We start from the raw sequence: 20,336 nt of genomic DNA on the forward strand, positions 1-20,336 counted from the left end.
TCAAATTACGTAACATTAAATTTAATCCAAAATTGCACTTTAATACAAAGTTGCGCTTTCGGTATGCATAAGTAAAACATTGATTGTATGCTTTCCTGTGAAGCAAAAATAAATTTAGACTCAGTTTGTGCCTACACTGCTATTATACAACAAATCATTTGTAAAAGGTTTACAACAAAATGAATGTTACTCCAATAATGACAGCTGCTCCAAAATGATTGCAGCTCCGAGTTATTGCTGCTCCAATAACTCCGAACTGTTACAGAAACGTTTGTGAAATCTACTCCAATGTAATCCACTCCGGAAAAAAACAAAATAAAAAAAAAATTTATAAATTTTTCACACTTTGATTCAAAACGATCATTTTTCAAAGACGCATCGTAGTCGTTCCAAAACAAATAGGAAAAGTTCTTTACTGTAAAATAGTAAAATCATCAATAAATCATTCTTCTAATGAAGATTTCACCAAGAATCCTTTAATAGTAAAAAATCTAGTGTATAGTCGCTTTAAGAGTTGAATTATTGCTTTTCTGAAATGCACAAAGCCGACAAAAAACTACTCGACTCTAAACTAAGTACTTTGATCGGGAAAAAAAAACTAATCTTCCTGAATTAATTTTGATATAATAACCGGACCTCCACGTACTAAGGCTATCTAGACGGCTCGAAGGGATGAACTTATAAATGCTAATTAATTAGAGTAGATAATAGTTTAAGATACGAAATCAGACAAATGTATTTTCTGGAATAAAAAGACCTTCTTTTCGACGTATTTGGATTTCTGACCCTGAAAATATAAGGGGGGGGGGCCATAACATGGGAAATATAGTAATTACAGTTTGGTCAAAAAAGGTGTCCTAAGTTTGGACCCTTAAATGCTAATTTTACTTTTTGCATATTTCACCATATCTCCAGAAAATTTTAAGCGAATCGAACATTTTTGGACACTACTATTAAATTCGTTTATATAATGATAATTTAAGACATAAAATAACTTTTAGTAACTATATATTGCTTTTCTATTTTTGGGTCAAACAATATTGCATTTTAAGATGTATTTTTGTATTATTAAGATATTTTAAGATGTATAAGGTCGAATAATTTCTGAAAAAAGTAAAAATTTAAAAATTTTGCGTATTGAAAATTCGATTATTCGTGTGGCATATTGGTTCCAAGCTTTCTACTACTCTCTTGATCAATCTATCAATAAATGGGCTACCCTCCGAACCATGGCGGCTAGAAATCCAAATCAGCCGAAAAAGAAGGCATGTTTGTTCAGAGAAAGTACATTTTTATGTGTGATTTCGTAACTTTAAATATCACCTGCACTAACTAACAGTGACATATATTTTTACAAAAATGGACCAAAAATGGAGAATTTTTTTGACTGTTTAATTTTGTTCTTCATACTATAATAAAAGTTGCAAAATGGTTTTTATTACAAAAATGAAATTTTAAATGCAGTAACTACTGTATTTATAATTTTTACATACACATAAAAAGTAATGGATAACACGCACGTCTTATTCAACTAGAGCAAATTAAACAAGTTTTTGAAGCTAGATATAATATAACTAGTATAATATAATATAAAAACACAACAACATGATTTTTAATTCATAAATTTTGCAAATCTTTTCCCTCCCTCGACCCACATTTACCCTCTCTCGACTGAAGTCGTAATCGGTGAAAAACTAGAACCACTAATGCCATCTATTACAAAAATAGTGAATTAAGCATCCTAAAGTAGAAACGAATGCAGCTCGGGCTTTGCAAAATAGAAATGTTTATTTTTCTCCTGCCCGTAGTCAGTTAGGGCATCACAAATACTGCACGTAGTAGTTCCCCGAACTGGCTTCGGGAGACACTGGCAAGGAGTTAATTAGCATATTTGAGGTCAGTCCATCAAACATTAAGATTGAATCCTAGTAAATAAAAATCCGATGATTAGAACAAAAGTTATTCAGGGTGGGGTTTCTTTTTTAGCACTTTACATTTATCAATATTATTTAGTTTAGTTCCTATTCTTCCACAACCAAATCAAATCATCGTTTAAAAAAGAAATTTTGAAAAAACCATAGCAATATACTTAAATGCTTTTAAAATGGAACCTTTGTGTCTCGCAATTGCTTCAAACCGACAAAAACTAAATCATCTCCACTCATTCTCATCTCTAGGTTAATTATTTGTTATTCAAATCGTCTTTTAAAATAATTAATAACATTAACTCTTATATCATTAAAACAACAAACTGTTAAATGATCCTTTGCTTCGCATTTGCTTTGACAGATCTGTTATATATTAATGATTCTACGTTAGAAAACCCTTTAAGTTTTCGGCGAAATACTAATAGGAGGCTAAACCAAACTAATAGGAGAATTCCCGGTAACTTGAGTTACCTTGTATCTTCTAATAAATTTTCTGGGTACATGTCCCTGCCAACGTATTTGGGGTGAAATTGATACTAAGAAAACTATTCCGAGACAAAGATCATTTCTTAATCTGTCTTTATTAATTCCTTTGAGGAAAGTAAATTATGTGCCTGGTATATTAAAAAATATATATTTTTCTTATTTTATCTTTATCGCGCATTCATATACAATATATTTAAGAGGAAGAATTTTCAGAAAATCAAATTGAATATTATTGAAAGTATGAATATCATTAATAATTCTCGAAACCCATGAATGTAACTAAAATTATCAGAAGCAATTTGATAGCTCAAGATTGAAAGGAAATTATTAAAAACTCTTTTCCCTTTAATTCTCTAGTCAATCTTATATTATTATTTTTAATCTCAACTTTCTCTAAAATTGATCTCAAAAATAAATTCTTAGAACCTAATAACGTCATCTTTTTTCACTGAAATTTTAATTTGTTGCAACGAATGTACATAATCATTTACAAAGAATACTAAAAATATCTTGTACTGGCAGTAATTAGGAAATACACTTTATGTTCGAAAAATGTCCTGCGTCGCAATCTAGTAAATATATTATTTTAAGGAAGCAATTCTTTTTTGTTTACTTTAAAATGTTCCATGAATGACGGGAGGTTAAAAAATTAATATAAGAAAAATAAGAGAGGTATAAATGTTTGATATTTCTGTTTTTCTCAAAAAAAAAGCAAGACAGTTTTCTTGCAAAATTAGAATAAATGTTCGTTAACAGATGGCAGCACTGTCTAGGAAAACTTATAAACAATTTTATCTGTTGCTTGTCAAGTCCTCAATTCAAACCAGACATCTTTGAGAACAGTTCTCGAATATCATTAGTTTTCCTCCAATTTCAAACTCTTTCGAGACAGAGAATGTTGTCTCGAATCTTAATATATGTTCTTAAATATCCTTTAATTGTCTGAAAACAGCTCATAAGAACATTTTATATTAGATTGTAGTTTTCAGTTTAAAGCAAACGTAAGAAATGCATTTAAAATTATGCCATTATATAATACAATGCACAAATAAAGTATTTCAGAAAATTATCAATTTATATAAATTCTTTCAAATATACAGCAGTTATTCAAAACGCTTTGACTTTTTGGATTTTTTTCAAAATTTTACGTGTTTAACTTAGACTTTTGGCATACACAGTATATATTTTCGCAATCAATCTAATCAATAATTTAAATAAAGTGCATCACTATTTAAATATATTATGTTTTTTGAAGAATCTTTTGTCATACGAGACAACTTTTTTAAATGAAAAATATGCTATTTTTTATTCATATATATTTTCTATTAAACTTGAATTAGTAATTATTTATGCTCGTTCGATTAAGTTTTCACCATCTTAAGCAATTTTTTTTTTAAATGGTGAAAATGTCAACATGAAAAAAAAACAGAGTTTGTTGAAAATAAATACGAATAAGTAACCATAATACTTAAAGACCATCCAATATTGATTGGCCAATTTTTTTTTTTTTTTTTTTGACTTATGAAAATGTAAGGAAAATGTTTAATAATTTTCATCTGCGTAGTAATGTAACGCCAACTTGGCAAGTTGAGTCAATTTTTTTAGGAAGGTAATACAAATATAGTTAAAAATTAAATTCTCGCTACAAGGTTAAGCGACTTAGGAGCTTTTTTTTTTGTTTTTCTTTGTTAAAAAATGAGCTTCGAAAACCGTCCTAGAAACTGTTAATATATTAATACAATTTTTCTTAAAAAAATTTTTTTTCAATATTTTTACAACATTTCACTTTAAACGCATTTTTTTAAGATTTGGAGCTTAAAAATTAATCACATTGAAAACGAAAATTAAAAAATTGCCTCCTAATAATCGTTGCAAATAATAATCGTTCTAAAACTGTTCTTACATAAAAGATCATTTTAAAAAATGTGACATACATGAGTACAGTGTTTAATTTAGTTTATTTGTTTATTTATTTTTTACTTTACTTCGATACATAAAACATTTTTTGCTTTGGCTGCCATTAGAAATACGATCAATCATCTTCTGAAGCTTATACTATTTACAAAAAAGCGGAAAATTACAACAAAAAAACCATTGTTTACTTGATTAAGCATAGTTCCTTTTAAAAAACGTTTCTTTTTATAAAACATTGAATACTTAGTTTCCTTAAAATCGCCCCCCCCCCTTTTAGTAGGTATAGTGTTTCTTTACGTTGCATAAATAAAAAGTCTTCGGTTTATTAAAAATTATACCACAGTGAACTTAAATAGTTCTTTTTTTTCGTCAAAAATTTGATAACGAAGAATTAAGTGTAAAGCGATACATCAAAAGACAAAAAGATAGTCGTGAATTTTGAGTAATAATTAAATGAAAAACGTTTATGCTTAGTTATTGATTTTTTTCTTTTTTTTTTGTGTCTAATAATAAAAGTAGGAACTGGTATTTTTATAATTAATTTTAAAAATTAACGAAATTATCATAAGTGAAATATGAAATATTGTTTCTTATCGTTTATTTATTCAAAAAAAATGTAATCATTGATACGATAAATGTTACAAATCATTTTTTAATCAAGAAGATAAAATGTAAAATAGATGAATAATCAGTTTGCAATATGACAAGAAAAAAAAAGACTTCTAAATATTACACGCAAATATAATCTATAAGTAATTAAAGTTATGTTTTTCATTTTAAGGCTACACAGTATCCTAAAATTCGCAAAAATATGCAAAAAAATATTTTTGCATTTTTGGGTGGCTAATGTGGTTGGGAAGCAAGTTGAAAAATTTTGCATCTGAGATCTAATTAGTTTTAGAGATATTAGGATTTTTCCGAGTTGTGTCAGACTCACAATTTGACAAGCGAGGGGCGTGGTTAGTTTCGTTTTCTTTTAAATCTAATTTTAAAACTTTTTTTTTCAAAAAAAGACTTATTTTATTTCGATGATTATTAATTTTCACTTTCTCCAAAAGTTATCAAATTTCACTTTCACTTCTAGAAGCATTGTTGTTTATTTATGTTCGGTGTTTGATGGATGCGTTCTAAAGTTGTGTTTTTACTAAATTTTTATTTATAAAAAGTCTTTTTTAAGACTAATATTTTTTAATTTATAAATACATTCGTAACAGAATATTTGTTATACTTGATTGACTGAATATTTATATAATTATGCTAGCTATTTCTTTAATCCTATTGCTTTGTTTGTCTAAACCAATGTTACGTGTATTTTAGCCGATACAGGTTACATATAAATTTTAAATGTGAAAAAATATAATACTATTAATATTCAAGTAAATTAGTGTTTTTGGACCAGCAATAAGTTTGTTTATAATATATTAAGAAAGTAGGACTGTACAAGCATTTTTAGTTTTGGTTTTATGGTTCTCTTTACTTTAAATGTCATTTTCTCAGACTTTCTTTTTTGTTGATGCCACTGTTTTCGATTCCCTAAGGCTTTTTTCCGTTTAAAGATAAAGCCTTGAAATTTTTTGTAGAAACTTTTATGTATATACAGACCAAAAGTTAGTATGGATTTCAGTGTGAGATGTATACATTTTCTTTAATAAAAATTTGAAGTTGGAGTTTTTAGAATTTTCGGGTTTTCCACGTGTTTAGTAACGATAAAAATAATTAAGATTCAACTAAGTATCAGAGCATCAAATCCATACTAACTTTTGTTCCTAATAATCTAAGATATTTATATTATTTAAAATAACTGAAAAATTTTGAAAATTAAAAAAGTTATAAAAATTTTAAAAAATCTTGAATTTTTTAAAAAAATTTAAATTTTTTAAATTGTGGTTTGTCGATTTCCCTTTTCTTTTTGAAAATCAGTTTAATAATATAATACAAATGAAAATCTATTATTACTTTTAATATTACAGGCCTTAAAAAATTTTTTTAAAAAAGGGTACCGTGTAGCCTTAAGTAATTTAAAACTATGAAAAAAAGTCAAATTCAAAACAAAGCTGTTTTAAACCGGTAATATTTGATTAAAAAAACTTGATTCTAATTCTATAAATTGAAGTTTGTTGATATATTGAAGTTCAGATTCTCAACCAATTTTAAAACATTCTAAAAAAGGGAAATTCTTCAGATTTTTAAGCAAAATTATAATAATCTAATAATTCGAAATAGTAATAAGTATAAGAAAAAACGTAAATTTATCACGTACTGAATTTAAAATATATTATAAACAATTTTGGGTGTCCATTTCAATTAGACACCATTTAAAAAGAATTATTTAAATAAGCATTTTCTAAAGGTATCAATACAAACGTTGACATTTTCTTTGAGAAAAATGTTTTATTCAAATTTAGGAAGAAGTCTAAAGTCTAAATCGGATTATCTTAAGTTGATTTGGCACATTTTCCAAAAACTTCAAAGCCTTTCATTTGTGTGAAGACTTTATACCATAAAGAATTTTAAAGTAAAACTAAGATAGTCTCTTGGCGACTATTTTTTGTGTAAAAGAAACAAAGGATAAAAATTTGAATATTTTGTAAGAAATGTTTTCTTTTGTGACTGAATATTGTTCAAAACTTTATTTAAATTAGTTAGAAGATGTTTCACGAAATTTTTTTTCTTCCATTTTTTATTCTAACATTTGCATGTTTTATTTTGTAAACTTGAAATGCGTTCTGAATTTAAAAATTTTTTTTTAAAAAATAACATTAACCTAGCATATCACAGATTAGATTTTCTATGTTATTTTTAAATTTGTCAAGTTATTTATGGTAATTAGCATTACAAAAAACTTTGCTCTATCTAAACTGTAAAAACTGCGTAGTAACTCTCCGAATTATGATATTGAACTTCTCAGCAAATTGTATAAAGCAACACTTTACTCCGAGTTAGAACCAAATCGAGCAGTCTTATACGATTTAAATGGTGCAATTTGAATCTAAATACTCATGATTAGCTTGCATCCAATTCTCACTCAATTACACAAATCGAAAATTATTTTCCCTTCCAAAAACATCAATGCTTTGTTTTTTATCGTCAGAAGATATCGTTTGCAAACGATAATAAGTTGGCGAGACTTAAATGTTGTTAGCGATTTCATTTGAATAATTCGTTGTTTGTCTCTAAAATAGGTATTATAATTGTGCAACACAGGAACATTTATATTTAATTTTTTAAGTTTCTGTGAACTTTATCAAGTTATTTTAACATCTGTAATTTTTATCAACTTTTGTTCTGTTAAACCTTGTTCGAGTTCGTCTTTATATTATCTCTTTGCAACTTGTATAATTTGATTTACAAACTAATTTTATTTTTAAAATTGGTGTTTAACTCATTCTAAATTAACGGTTCTTTTTTATTTTGCATAAAAATACATTCACTGATTCTTATGTGCATCTTATTTTACTATAATTAAAAATTTCAGCGATACTAATTTCGAAAAATGGGGGAGACTACTTTACGTCAAGTAGTATAATAGAACATCGTTGATGTTGTGGAATACCATTTTTGTGAAAAATAATTGCCCCCATTTTTGGTGTTAAAACACTCAAAACATTTTTACAATGTATAAAGAAAAGAGCTGTTAAAATTTAAATGTTTGTTAAATTAAATGTTTTTTTTTAAACTTTAACTTCGTTTAAACTTTTATTTTAATAAAGCTTTATTTCATCTGTTTTTATTTAAAATATTTTTGCTTACTTATTTTTTTATATAATTAAATTATGTTTTGAATTTTTAAAATAAAAATCTTGTAAAATTATAATTAATACATTTTTTTCTAATTTCAATATGCTGTTTCATATCATGTGTTTTAAAAATTGTTGATATATTAATCATTCATTATTATTTTTTATTTATTAAAATATGTTGACAAATAAAAAACTAAATTCTTTATTCCAGAAGAAAAAATAGCATATTAAATGTAATTACTTATATTACTTATTTTTATTTCAGTTCAACCTGCCTCAATTATAAATTAAAAACTTATTCATATTTAACCCCTTAACAATCGGTTAATTTTCGAGAAAACGGTTTTAAAAGTGCCTATTTCTTTGGCTTTTGTATTTGTATTACGTATTTGATTAGTGCTGCAACTAGTTTAAAATAAACTAACTATCTACAACTACCTTAAAAATATCCTGGTACTGCCATCAGGTGTGTAAAATGAGAAATAAAATGTTTTCAGAGCAAAAGAAATGAATTAGTTTTATTCTTAATGGCGAGTTACTACTAAACACTCCAGCCCGTCAATATCACGGGTGCGAGAAATAGCGGGCGAAATCTCACCCTGTCATTTTCACGGAAGCGAAAAGGAATGGGTTAAATCATATTTGACTACAAAGTGAAAGAAATACTCTAAACTCTTGCCGATTATATTTAGAATTTCAGATAAATAAAGAAAATATTTCCATTTTACTTTGTGCTCTAAGTATTCAAACTTAATCAAAACTTTCGTACAGTTTTCGATTAACGTAAATAATTTCCTTTCAGATAAGTCCTTCCTGCTAGAGCAGAAAGGTGAGAAGCAGAAATAAGAAACTAGGTGCAGTAAACCTTGAGATCATCAATAAATATCTTCTAGTTTTACTTAAATTTACTAAAATTCAAAATTGACAAATCGAAATTCCACTTTTTCCTATTCCAATTACATTTTAATGCATGGATTTATTTTTAAATCGTACAAAATTTTATGTTTGCTATCAATCTTATTAATATACTAATCACTGGCGTGCAGAGTTCGGGAGCGCAAATGGCAATGACCCAGTCAAAGACGGCATTCGACAGACACCTCCAAGAAGGGAGAAGGCCTCCGCACGGATCAATTTAGTAGTTTCACGTAACGAACGGCACAGTGGAGGAAAAGTAAGAAAAATGTCTCATCGTTTGGGCCAGACTGCGCAGTAAGGGAAAATACAAAGCTGTCACTATTTTCGGACTACTAAGGAATCGGATTTCTTATTTTTGTCCTCTTCATGGATTATAGAATTACATTTCTCCCTTCAGGATAAGCTCAATTGTTCGGATATCAGTTCAAATTTACACGCAATTGATGTTAGTTAAGTATCTTTTAGCTTAACTTCGAATTTCAGTTAAGAAAATAAACCGAAAGCGTTGAAACCGAAAACCGAAAATAAACCGAAAGCTACTTTAATTTTGTATTTATGTTTCCCACTAAAGAAAAGCTGAAACAATAATTAAATAAATAACAAGTTGCGCAATATTTAATTTTAATTTATAAATATATTCCGTTTTTTCTTCGTAATCTTAATTTTCAAAATTTAAGAAATAATAGGTGCATCTTTTTAATTTTGAGATTCTTTTTTTCAAATAGTTTATTTTAACTGTTAATTTTAACCGCAATATAGGACAAAAACAATCACTTTAATGAAATAAAGGTTCCTTAACGATATTTTAATTTCAATTGATAAATATATTCTGGGTTTTACCTCTGAAACTTAATTTTAGAGATTTAAGAAGTAATATATGTAGCTTTTTATTTCTGAGATTTTTTTTTTTAAATTTTTTTTTCCATTTTATTCCTTTTTTCGCTTGTTGAAAATTTTGACCATAATATATTGACCACTATAATGAAATAATGCTGTTCATATTTCACAGATATATATATAATTCAAATTGGCTCTAAGATTATTGATTTATGTAAGCTCACTGTTTTATATTAAAGTTGTTAATCGTATTTTTCTGAAAACTTTTCATAATTTTTAAAATCTAGTGGTAAAAGAATCTCAAATGAATTTTGTAACCTTTATTCTATTATATATATTTCCGTTAATGCTATTTTATTTATTCTATTTTCCTTTATTCCATTTAAAATAGCTTTTCATAATTTGAAATATGATTTCCACTGTTTCGAAAAACCTTTAAGCGTTATAATTACTATAAATACTTACTAATTAAACTTGCGTAATATTACTGAGGGACCCGCCGCTGCTGATCTAAACCACCAACTTTCATAATTGTAACACAATCCTTTGTAACTCAATTGTGACTACTACAACGTAAAAAGATTTTAGATTATGAAACGGTCTTAGAAAACGATTATCTCTATATGCTGTAAAAAGACACAAAAATTTATTTATTTTAGAACAAACGAGATAATGTGTAATTACGTTATACGCGCATTTACTTGAAATAAAATAATTAAAATACGAAATAAAAACTTTGAATAATAATTAAAAGTTCATTCTTTTACAGAAATGAATATAATAATAATTATCTTAACTCCAATTAATTAAATTTTTTCAGTTTCAAGTTTTTAAAAAACGATTTATAGTCGTATGAGTCTGTACGCCGCCTTAATTGCTGTAGGCAGTTAAAAATTTACCAGGTTCACACACTTCCTGCATTTTCCAGATTCATTCTCTTGGAAGTATTTAACTTCATTTATCTTTTATGCAAACAAGTTATCCATCATTTCCCAGTTACGGTTGAGTTTAGATTTAATTAATTACTGATTTAGGAGTGCAATTAAATCCGAAATCTAAACCCTAAGGTGCGTTTAGCTAAGAAAACATCTTGTTTAAAAGAAAGAAAAAATCCATGCTCCATTTCCAACCAATAGAATTTTAAATTAGTTTATACTGTCTTGCACTTCATTTCCGAGGTAGTTTGTGGGTATGCTATGAAATGAAAGCGCAGTTTTATGTAGTTAAATTTTTATCTTAAGAATGTTCAAAAGCGCATTCGCCAAGAAATAAAAAAAAGGTCTCAACTTGAATGCATTAAGTTCATAGCAAAATTTTAAGTTTAAACTGTATATACTATCTTGGCGAAAAGTATAGACTAAATTTTAAAATGAAAAAATATTTTAAGCATTTAAGGTTTTATTGATTTTTATTTAAATCGCCACTTTGGCGAGTTTTTTTCCCCAAATTTTTCCACTTTTTAGGGTATTTTCATTTTAAGAGTGTTCTTTATACCGCTTTAGCCAACAGAAAAAAAGAGGTATTTATGTTAAAACCCATCTCAAATTTTTAATTTTAAACTATATATACTATCTTAATGTATACATATTATTAATTTTAAACTATATATACTATATATTTAAATACATGAAACATTATTTTTTTCATAAAATTTTCGAATTTGAAAGGTTTTTCTACTTTTTAAAATTATTAAAGGTATTTCGTGAAGCTTTTATAAATATAATTAAGATAAAATAATAAGAAAAGAAAATTAAGAGGCCAAAGTTTGAGTGCTCTAAACTTGAAGCAAAATTTGCACTTCAATCTGTAGTTCTACAGATACTCTCTTGCTCAGAAGATTATCTGGGCTGACAAACAGCTTTATTATTTAAAAAACTAATAATAAAATTTGTTATAATAAAGGAAGCTCGTCAATTAGGCGAAATTTTCCTCACTTACATGAAAATTATTTAAATCAGTGAATAATTTGCAATTTTTGCAAATTTTCATGAGTCCAAACAATGCAGTGGAATTAACTTTTCAAATTAAAAATGAGATCAAAAACACTTTTAATTTTCACAAAACTAATTTTTCCTTGTGTTGATCTTTTACATCTTTTTATTATTAACATAAAAAACGTCTTTTTATTATTAACGTAGCTGGTTAAAACGTGCACAAAACTTAACCTAACAGTCATGTCTATTACCTACTCACAACAGTTACAAAATTGGCAATTATTTACTAAACGCTTAGCGCTATTACGAAAGAGATGACAATAGATAGGCTTTGGAAAAAATAATTAATTACCTTTTTAATATAATTTTATATTACTAAATAATGCAATGGCAAAGCAACTTTTTAAATTTTAAAAATGTGAATGTAAAAGATTTTATTCTCTGAACACTGTGCGTTTGATATTTTGCGCCATTTTCATAATCAGCGTCGAAGCACTAAAGATCGGAACAATATACCCTAACAGTTACGAATGACTGTAATAAACTCAGAACAGCCTTAAAAATAGGATATTAAAAGATAGGATACGAAAGAGCCTTCAGTAAACAAACTTCAATTTATGCGATTACATGAATTTTAAAATGTATTTGTTTCATTTTGAAATAAAAATCTTATTAAAACTTTAAGCACTTCTTCGATATAAAAAGACTATTGAAATGTAACAAAAGATTTAAAGATTATAAATTTAAAATTTTTATCTCAACTATATGACGAAGAAAAATGTCCTTAAATTGGCATTTTTTATTGCCGCAGGAAATATGCTAAGAAAATTAAAATAAATATTTCTTTTAATCACTTACAAATTCCAACTAGAAGTAGTGTGCGAAATTTTTCTATAAAATCTGTGCTCATAGACGATTAGATTGTCTCGCAAGATGTTTATAAATGATATTCCGTTTGCCATCATTAGCGAGCACATAAATCTGTAATTAAATCAATCTGATTACGAAATATTAATGAAAAGTATAATTTTACCTCCTTGGAATTTTACCTCCTTATTTTTTTCAAAAAAATAACTAATGACTTTAGTTTTAGCCAATCAGGGAGTAATTCTAACATTTGTAACAGAATGGAGCTTTAAAAAATTTTATCTAAATAAAATAAAAAAGTTTAATTACTATAATTTTTTTTATATTATGTCCTAGAAATTATTAATACGATAAGTACAGATATAACGTTAATTTTAGCTTTATATTTACTATTAGATGCATGGTATCTTTCCGCCACTAGTTCATTTGTAGGATTCAGGAAGCGAATCTCAGTTGACATAATATATAAAGCAAAAATTTATGAAACAGATTCAATAAGAAAAAAATTTTAAAATAGGCTGTTATATCATCATTAATTTCATTAATTAAATGAACCGAATTAAGTTTTACCCTTTAAATCGATGTTATTGTTCACAAATACGTACTGTCACTGAATAAGAACCTATCTTTTATTAAAAGCTATTATTTTTTCATTAATTTATAATTTTTTATTAAATTTCTAAATAAGTTTATAAAAGAGAAGGAAAAATATGAATGATTTAACTAAATCAATGAGGAAAAAACAAATTTGAAAAGAAAAAAGCAGGGAATGTGTATTTTCATCAGTCTGTTCCGTTTCTAGGATCTGAGAAAATCCTTTTAACGCAGTACCAGAATTTGCAAATTAAGTAACAATTACCACAACGAATTAAGCGTGATATTTAATAATAGTTTGGCACAACAAATGAATAATTATTTGCTGACTTAATTACGGCTCTCCAAAACGGAATAGTGCTTTTTTTATATTGATAGGAGGCCCAGCTACCTGCTTGCTCCGCTCACCAACCACCATAATTGATTCACATTCATCATTGCTTATTTGTTTTTAAAAGTCAATATTTTCCCCCAAAACAAAGAACATTTTGAGTTCAAGATACGCAATTATTACATTATTTTGTTAAAAATGTTTTTTGCTTCTGCACTTGGGACAGGTATTTATGAAAATGATTTAAAAATTCTGTGTTTAGCATATCATGGTGAATTAACGCTATTTAGCGTAATGCTTTTATTCCAATGAGCTGCACAATCGGTCTTGCCGATGAGCAGACCTAGTGCGTTCTCCAGAGGTGGTATCCACTCTTTCAGGACCACCACAGTGGGTGAGATACCGTTGGTCATGTTAATTTGGACGTCTAGTTTCTGCCACACTAGATGGCAGCACCGAGACTCTATTTGGATGCTAAAGTGCACAAGGAATTTAATTTTGCCGGAAATGCCAAGAGCCAATGAGGCACTCCAGGGATCTTTTACATGCCGCATAATCATACGACATGGCAGCTGAGAATTTTCTGCATCCCGAAAATCCGGTGTCTGGGCCGGGGATCGAACCCGCAGACTTGGGCTCAGAACGCCGACGACAAACCAACTGCGCCACTCAGTCACATTTAGCGTAATGGTTACAGAACATAATCATGTTTTACACCAAATACAGAAACTCTTAGATTAATCTTACATCTCTCATAAAAACGGGTTCAATGTAGCACCATATATCTGTTGACAACCTGAGTGGTAGCGCTCCTGTGCCACAGGTTCAGGGTTCTGTCATCGGGCGGGCGTGGTTGACTCAGCCTTTCATCCTTTCAGTGGTTCTATAAAATGGGTTGAACTAAATTGGATTTCTGACTCCAAAAAAGAAGGAAGTAGCATCATTTTAATAATATTGTCTTAGTTGCCTACTCAGGAGAGCGGTCAAAAGTTTGGAGCCAACATAAGACTCGACTACATCACATGCAAATTATATTCATAATTTTCTTAAATTGTCATATAAATTGAAGTGTCTGCAAATCTTTCACTAAAATTTACTTTAAATTAGATTAAAATATAAAATATCAAGGCAGTAAACAAACTACTTTTATAATTTATTTTTCCGTTATAAAGTTTTAATTTTATAATATCTGGAAGAAAATATGCTGAGTCAAAAAAAATTGTTTAAAACACTGAATAAAAGAAGTCTGATGCAAATAAAATTGAAAAAAGCAAAGCAAATTTAACTTTTAAAAAATAGCAATTAACAACGAGACAGTTGAAGAAAAATAAAAATGGTTATAAGAAAAAAGCTTTACGGTAAATGAAGCTTACGGTTAAATGAGTTTACTATTTATTTTGCTCATTTTTCTTGATCTTGATTTCCAGCTAATTTAAAAGAATTAAAAGATTTTATATCCAAAAACTATTTAATTATTTGCAGTTAAATTTTATTAATGTAGATATTTTATCTTACTTTTGGATGAAAATGCGTGGTTTCATAATTTTCTTTTCTAAAAACTGCTTCAAAATTTTTATTGCGAAATCCTTACAGCACAAATACATTTCCATTTTCCATTTTTTAATAATGTTAAAAAGTTTGATACATTTCTTTCATGTTTGGTTAAACTAATTTAAATAAACAAATAACTTTAATGTCATTAATTTCAGCTGTACGAACACTTCTTTTGAAACTGAAAAACCTATTATAATTTAATGCTTGAATTAATGTCAAAAAGAATACTTGGTAAAATGTATGCAAATTTACTTAAAATTTTCAAAATCGATAGTTTCACATTTAAAAAATAAATCTGCATTTTATTTGGAAACAAAGCAGACACATTAATGTATGGTTATCTCAAACTAAAATACTCTAAGAAGTGACAATTTTCAGTGCTTTGATTGGAAAAAAATAAAAATGAGAGTAAAATAATCCATCTAAAATATTACTATATTTATTATTCGTGCTAAAACTGGATAACACAGTGGTTAAAGGAAGGAGTTGTCATTAATCTGACAGGGGTTCTTATCTCCAACGGTAGCTTGTAGACAATCCCAGCTTCAGATTAATTGGTACGAGCTTGTTTGTGAAGTAAAGATGATCTGTGCATAATGCTGACCATATTATTATTGCTCCCAAAATAAAACATTATAAACCCTTTTCTCACAAATGCAGTTGTTGTAACGTTTTTATCATTATTATTATTATTAGGGAGATCGGAAAGTAATGTCGTTTAGGCGTATTAAATATTTGTTAGTCTTTAAAACCAATTCATTTTTTTTGATCCAGCATTGAAAGGTTGTTGCCAACGAGGAGGGTGAATACATTATTGATCAAAAATAAAATTTTGATAACATATATCAAATGCAACGAAACAACATTACTTTCCAGTCTCCCTAATATTATTATTATTACTAGCAGACTAAGGCGGCCAGCTGTCCGCCACGCTAAATACTTCTTGGGCTCTAGAATTGCTTGTCGAAATTCGGTCATGTTCCATCCTTCTTTGACGTTCCACAGACGTTTCTTGGACCCTTCTTCTTCTTTGAGAATCTCTTAATGTCCTTTTCTTTGACAAAATACAAAGTTTTTTGGAAGGCGGTTCTGCCATGTCAGTAATCGGGTTTTTAAGAAGTTAACGAATACTTTAGAACAACAATTACTATGAAAGCAAATCATGAAACTTCAATATTAAAATCTAAGTGCTTACCTGCAAACTGAAACTTTCTGAAAATAACTAATTACATTTAATAAAAACTGTTAAAATAAAGGATAGGAAAACCAAAGAGATCCAAGGTAAGTGTGATCGTTCCTTCAAAAACAAATTCCTATTTTATATATTATATAGCTACAACGCTTAAGAAAAAAAAACTAAAATGCTAAATACATGAAAAGATCACGAAAACGAATTAATTTTTTATGGTATCAATTTCTATTTCTATATAATTTTTATGGTATCAATTTCTATTTCTATATCGCTACAAAAATTATCGTCTTCGCTTAAGAAAAAAAAATAGAGCGTGGAAAGAAGAAGAAAACTTATTATAACAATTATGAACAGCGACAAATATATCAAAGCGAAGCGTTCTATTTACGTATCGAATATGTTGCCACATTTTTAATACAAAAGTTAAACTTTTCTCCACTTTGATAAATATAAACTAATGCGAACCTTACAATTAAATTATTAATTCCTTCGTATATTATTGGTTTGAGTTGTCGAAAATTAATATTTCAATTGTAAGGTTCGCATTAGCATACATTTATAAGAGTGGAGAAAAGTATATGCATTTTTTAATAGTTTTTTGAATATGGCTCTTTGAAGACGAAAAAGCATAGATTTTCTTTCAAAATGACTGATAACTAAAAACCTAATCCAAATTTTTGAAAAATAAAAAAAAATACTTCTTCATTATGTCAAAACATAATTATGTGCCGAGTTTCGTGCCTGGGCAAGGCTTCTGGGGCGATACATTGTGATTACAGACACACACACAGCCGCGTTTATTATTATGTACAGATTATTGGTTTTCTGTAAATAATACCTAATTATTTAGTGTGATAATAATGTTTTAATTACATTTTGGAAAATAAGCATTTATAAACTTTTTTTTTTGTTCTTTGGGATTATTCTGTACCCTATTTTCGTACTTTGGGATTATTTTGTCGACCATTTTCACCAAACCCGATGTCATCGCCAAAAGGTAGCTTCTGCGCCAATAACCGCAAATTTTATCATATTTACTGTGTAATCCTTAACTATACAAGTTAGTTTTCTTTAGCGTGTTGAAATATACTGTTTTTTATTACACTTTATTATTACGTATTTTTACACTTACATTTTTTGGTATTATTATTGTATTATTCTTATCATATTATTTTTTTAGAATGTTTATTTTGGAAATCGCATTTCATTAGGATGGCGCCAAAGGATTTACTCATTTTCGCGAAGGTAGACAGGTCGACGGGATAATCCCGAAGTACCCTTTTTTTTCCTATAGCTAATACGTTTACGGCAAGTTACATTCCCCTATTACAGTTTTTTTTTAAACAAATCATTGTATTCTTCATTCCGAAAAGGAAAATTTCTTAATCTAATAAGTAAGCACAAACCTGGAAATAGAATTAATACATAATTTTTAATGAATGTTATTAAAATTACGAAAACGTTAGACTTGTTTTCCAATCTTAAACTACGCACAAAAATCAAAATTAAATATCACACCTTTAATATCAAATTTGATTAATCTAGTTTAGGCTTTAGTCACAACTTAAAAAGAAATGTTTTCCACTCTATAAAAACCTTTTGCGTTTCTCAACACAAAAAAAATGGAAGCAACTTTGTGGAAAAATGGTGTAGTGAAGTGCAATACACAACCCTTATTGATCTATGTAGGTGTTTAACTACACCAAGAATGTTCTTTTACAGTACAAGTTGCAAAGTAACCACCGCCATTTTTGTTATTCACTTGCATTAAAATTTATAGATACAGTAAGATATGATACACATAAGAGCCTGTAAAATTATTTTCACAACACAATATTAAACTAAGAATTATTAATTCAAAGTGCGGGCCTACATTATTTCTTAAAATGAACGGAGCAGAGAGAATATTAAGATGAATGCGAGCAAGCCTTAACAAAGCCGTAGTGGATGGAAATATAATATTAAATTATTTAACACAGTTGACAAATTAAGGAAATATAATATTAAGGAAGAAAGATAATATTAAAATTATTTAAAAAAAATTATAACAATTTACTCCTTTTTTTGTGAAATGTTCAACACAGTGCGAGACGAAATCGAACTTCCACCCTCTTGTAAACAAAAAATATCGAAAGTTAAAGAATTTACGCCAATTGGTGAAAATAATTCACGATTAGAATGATGTTGGTGTAAGCTTTATCACTTGTTGGAAAGTTAGAGTCAACTACACCCTTTCAAATGAGCACAAGAGCTCGATTTGGTATAAACTTGAAATAACACACAATTTTTAAACTTTTTCAACACTAAATTCGGAGAGGCATTACACCATAGTTTTTACAGTTTTTTTTTTTTTTTGTTCATAAAAACGCGTTTAAAATTTTGTAAATGCTTGATTGATTGATGGATGCACAAAATGCAAACAGATTCAATTTAAAACTTTTAGACTATGTTTTTAGATGACATTTCTTCAAAAAAAATTTCAACTTTGTTGGCCGATCGTATTCTCATCATTTAGAACCATCAATGGTACTTTAGAAGTTGTTTAATTTGAACCTTTGAACAATAATTATTTTAGTTTTTCAAACTTAAATTAGACATAAAAATCCAAATTCAATATTACTTCTATTGTATATTTCGAGTTTTAGATGCCTCTTTAACAAACAGTGTTTGGGCAACTGTTTATTGATCTCAAAGAACTTGAGAAAAGACCCTTTAAAAGTTTCGTACAGTAAACGCTTTCGACTGATATGTAGAAGAATAAAATGCCAATAGATGCACTTAAAACTTTCAGAGCATACTTTTAAATTTCCTTCTCTTCTCTTTTTTTCCAGATTATTCACTCTCAGAAAAGTATGCTCAACGTTAAAACATTATCGTGAAAATTGTCTGCAACCGCAATATAATGGAAATCATGTTTAGGTTCCAGGTGAACTAATTACGGTTACACCATTGAAGCTTGAATCACTTTTAGTTCGCTTTGGTATTCATTTGATATTGCTGACTAAATTCTTGATGGAACAGTTCTGTTTCAATTTGTCGCGCATTATTCACCGTTGTAAAAATTTCTCCCATGACGAAATATCACCTAGTTGTGCCCACAAAGAATTGTGCCCTGCCACGAATTGTCACAGCGGTGAATCGTTCTCACGACGGATTGCTCCCAAGACAAATTTTCATCGCGACGAATTATGTGCACGCCGTCGTTCTGACAAATTGTAAGGGATGATTTATCCCATGACGAATAGTGTGCAAGAAATTGACGCGACACAGATTCACATTTTTATCAGTTGAATGGCGAGAGGTTCTTTTTTAAACGAATCTAATATTCCGAAACGCAAAATGTCGACCACTTGAGTTTTCTTTCTTTTTTTCACTTGAAGATCTAGGGAGAACAATTTATGACCATTTTTTACCAAATTGACGATCGGGTTGCCTTCTGTTGCATTTTGAGGGTTTCTAGGTTTTTAAAAATCAATAATGTGAAAATTCAAATCTGTTCGGGCTGTACTGGAGAAAAACGGTTCCTGTTCACACATAGACAAGAACAAATAAGAGTATAGTGAAAATGATTAGAGTGCTAAGAAAAAATATTGAATGGGGAGGAATTTTCAAGAAAAAATGGTTTTTGTCCAACCCAATTTTCACATTTTATCCATATTTTTTCAAATTCAAAAATTTTATTTTTTTTAAAAAAATTTAGAGAATGTAAATAAATGCTTGTGATATTCACCAATACTTTTATTTTTACAAATTCAATCGAATGCTAACTCCTAAAAATTCTCGAAGCTTAAAATTCGCTTTTCTCAGAATCAATTTTCATGAACATAAACCGTTTTTCTCCCATTGATCTTCCCTTATAATCTATGAGGTGATGACAAAGGATAAATATTTATATTTTAGTCGATTAAGGGTTAAAACGTTTATGTTGGAAAATTCTTTTAATATGTGACAAATTAATGGCAAACCAAATTACAAGAAATTAACTATCATTAATGAAAAAAATTGGTTATCTTACTCCCCCGATTCTGAGTTTCATACATT

At 28.2% G+C, this 20,336-nt stretch overlaps 1 protein-coding gene across 1 annotated transcript in view; it reads left to right on the forward strand.

The window, feature by feature from the left end:
• LOC107456269 (putative G protein-coupled receptor CG31760) overlaps positions 1 to 20,336 on the forward strand; it is a 263,150-nt gene that overhangs the window by 189,932 nt on the left and 52,882 nt on the right. The window lies entirely within an intron of this gene.

The sequence above is a fragment of the Parasteatoda tepidariorum genome, chromosome 10 (genome assembly GCF_982258835.1).
Source record: "Parasteatoda tepidariorum strain Cologne lab strain chromosome 10, Ptep-v5.0, whole genome shotgun sequence".
Classification (NCBI taxonomy): domain Eukaryota; kingdom Metazoa; phylum Arthropoda; class Arachnida; order Araneae; family Theridiidae; genus Parasteatoda; species Parasteatoda tepidariorum.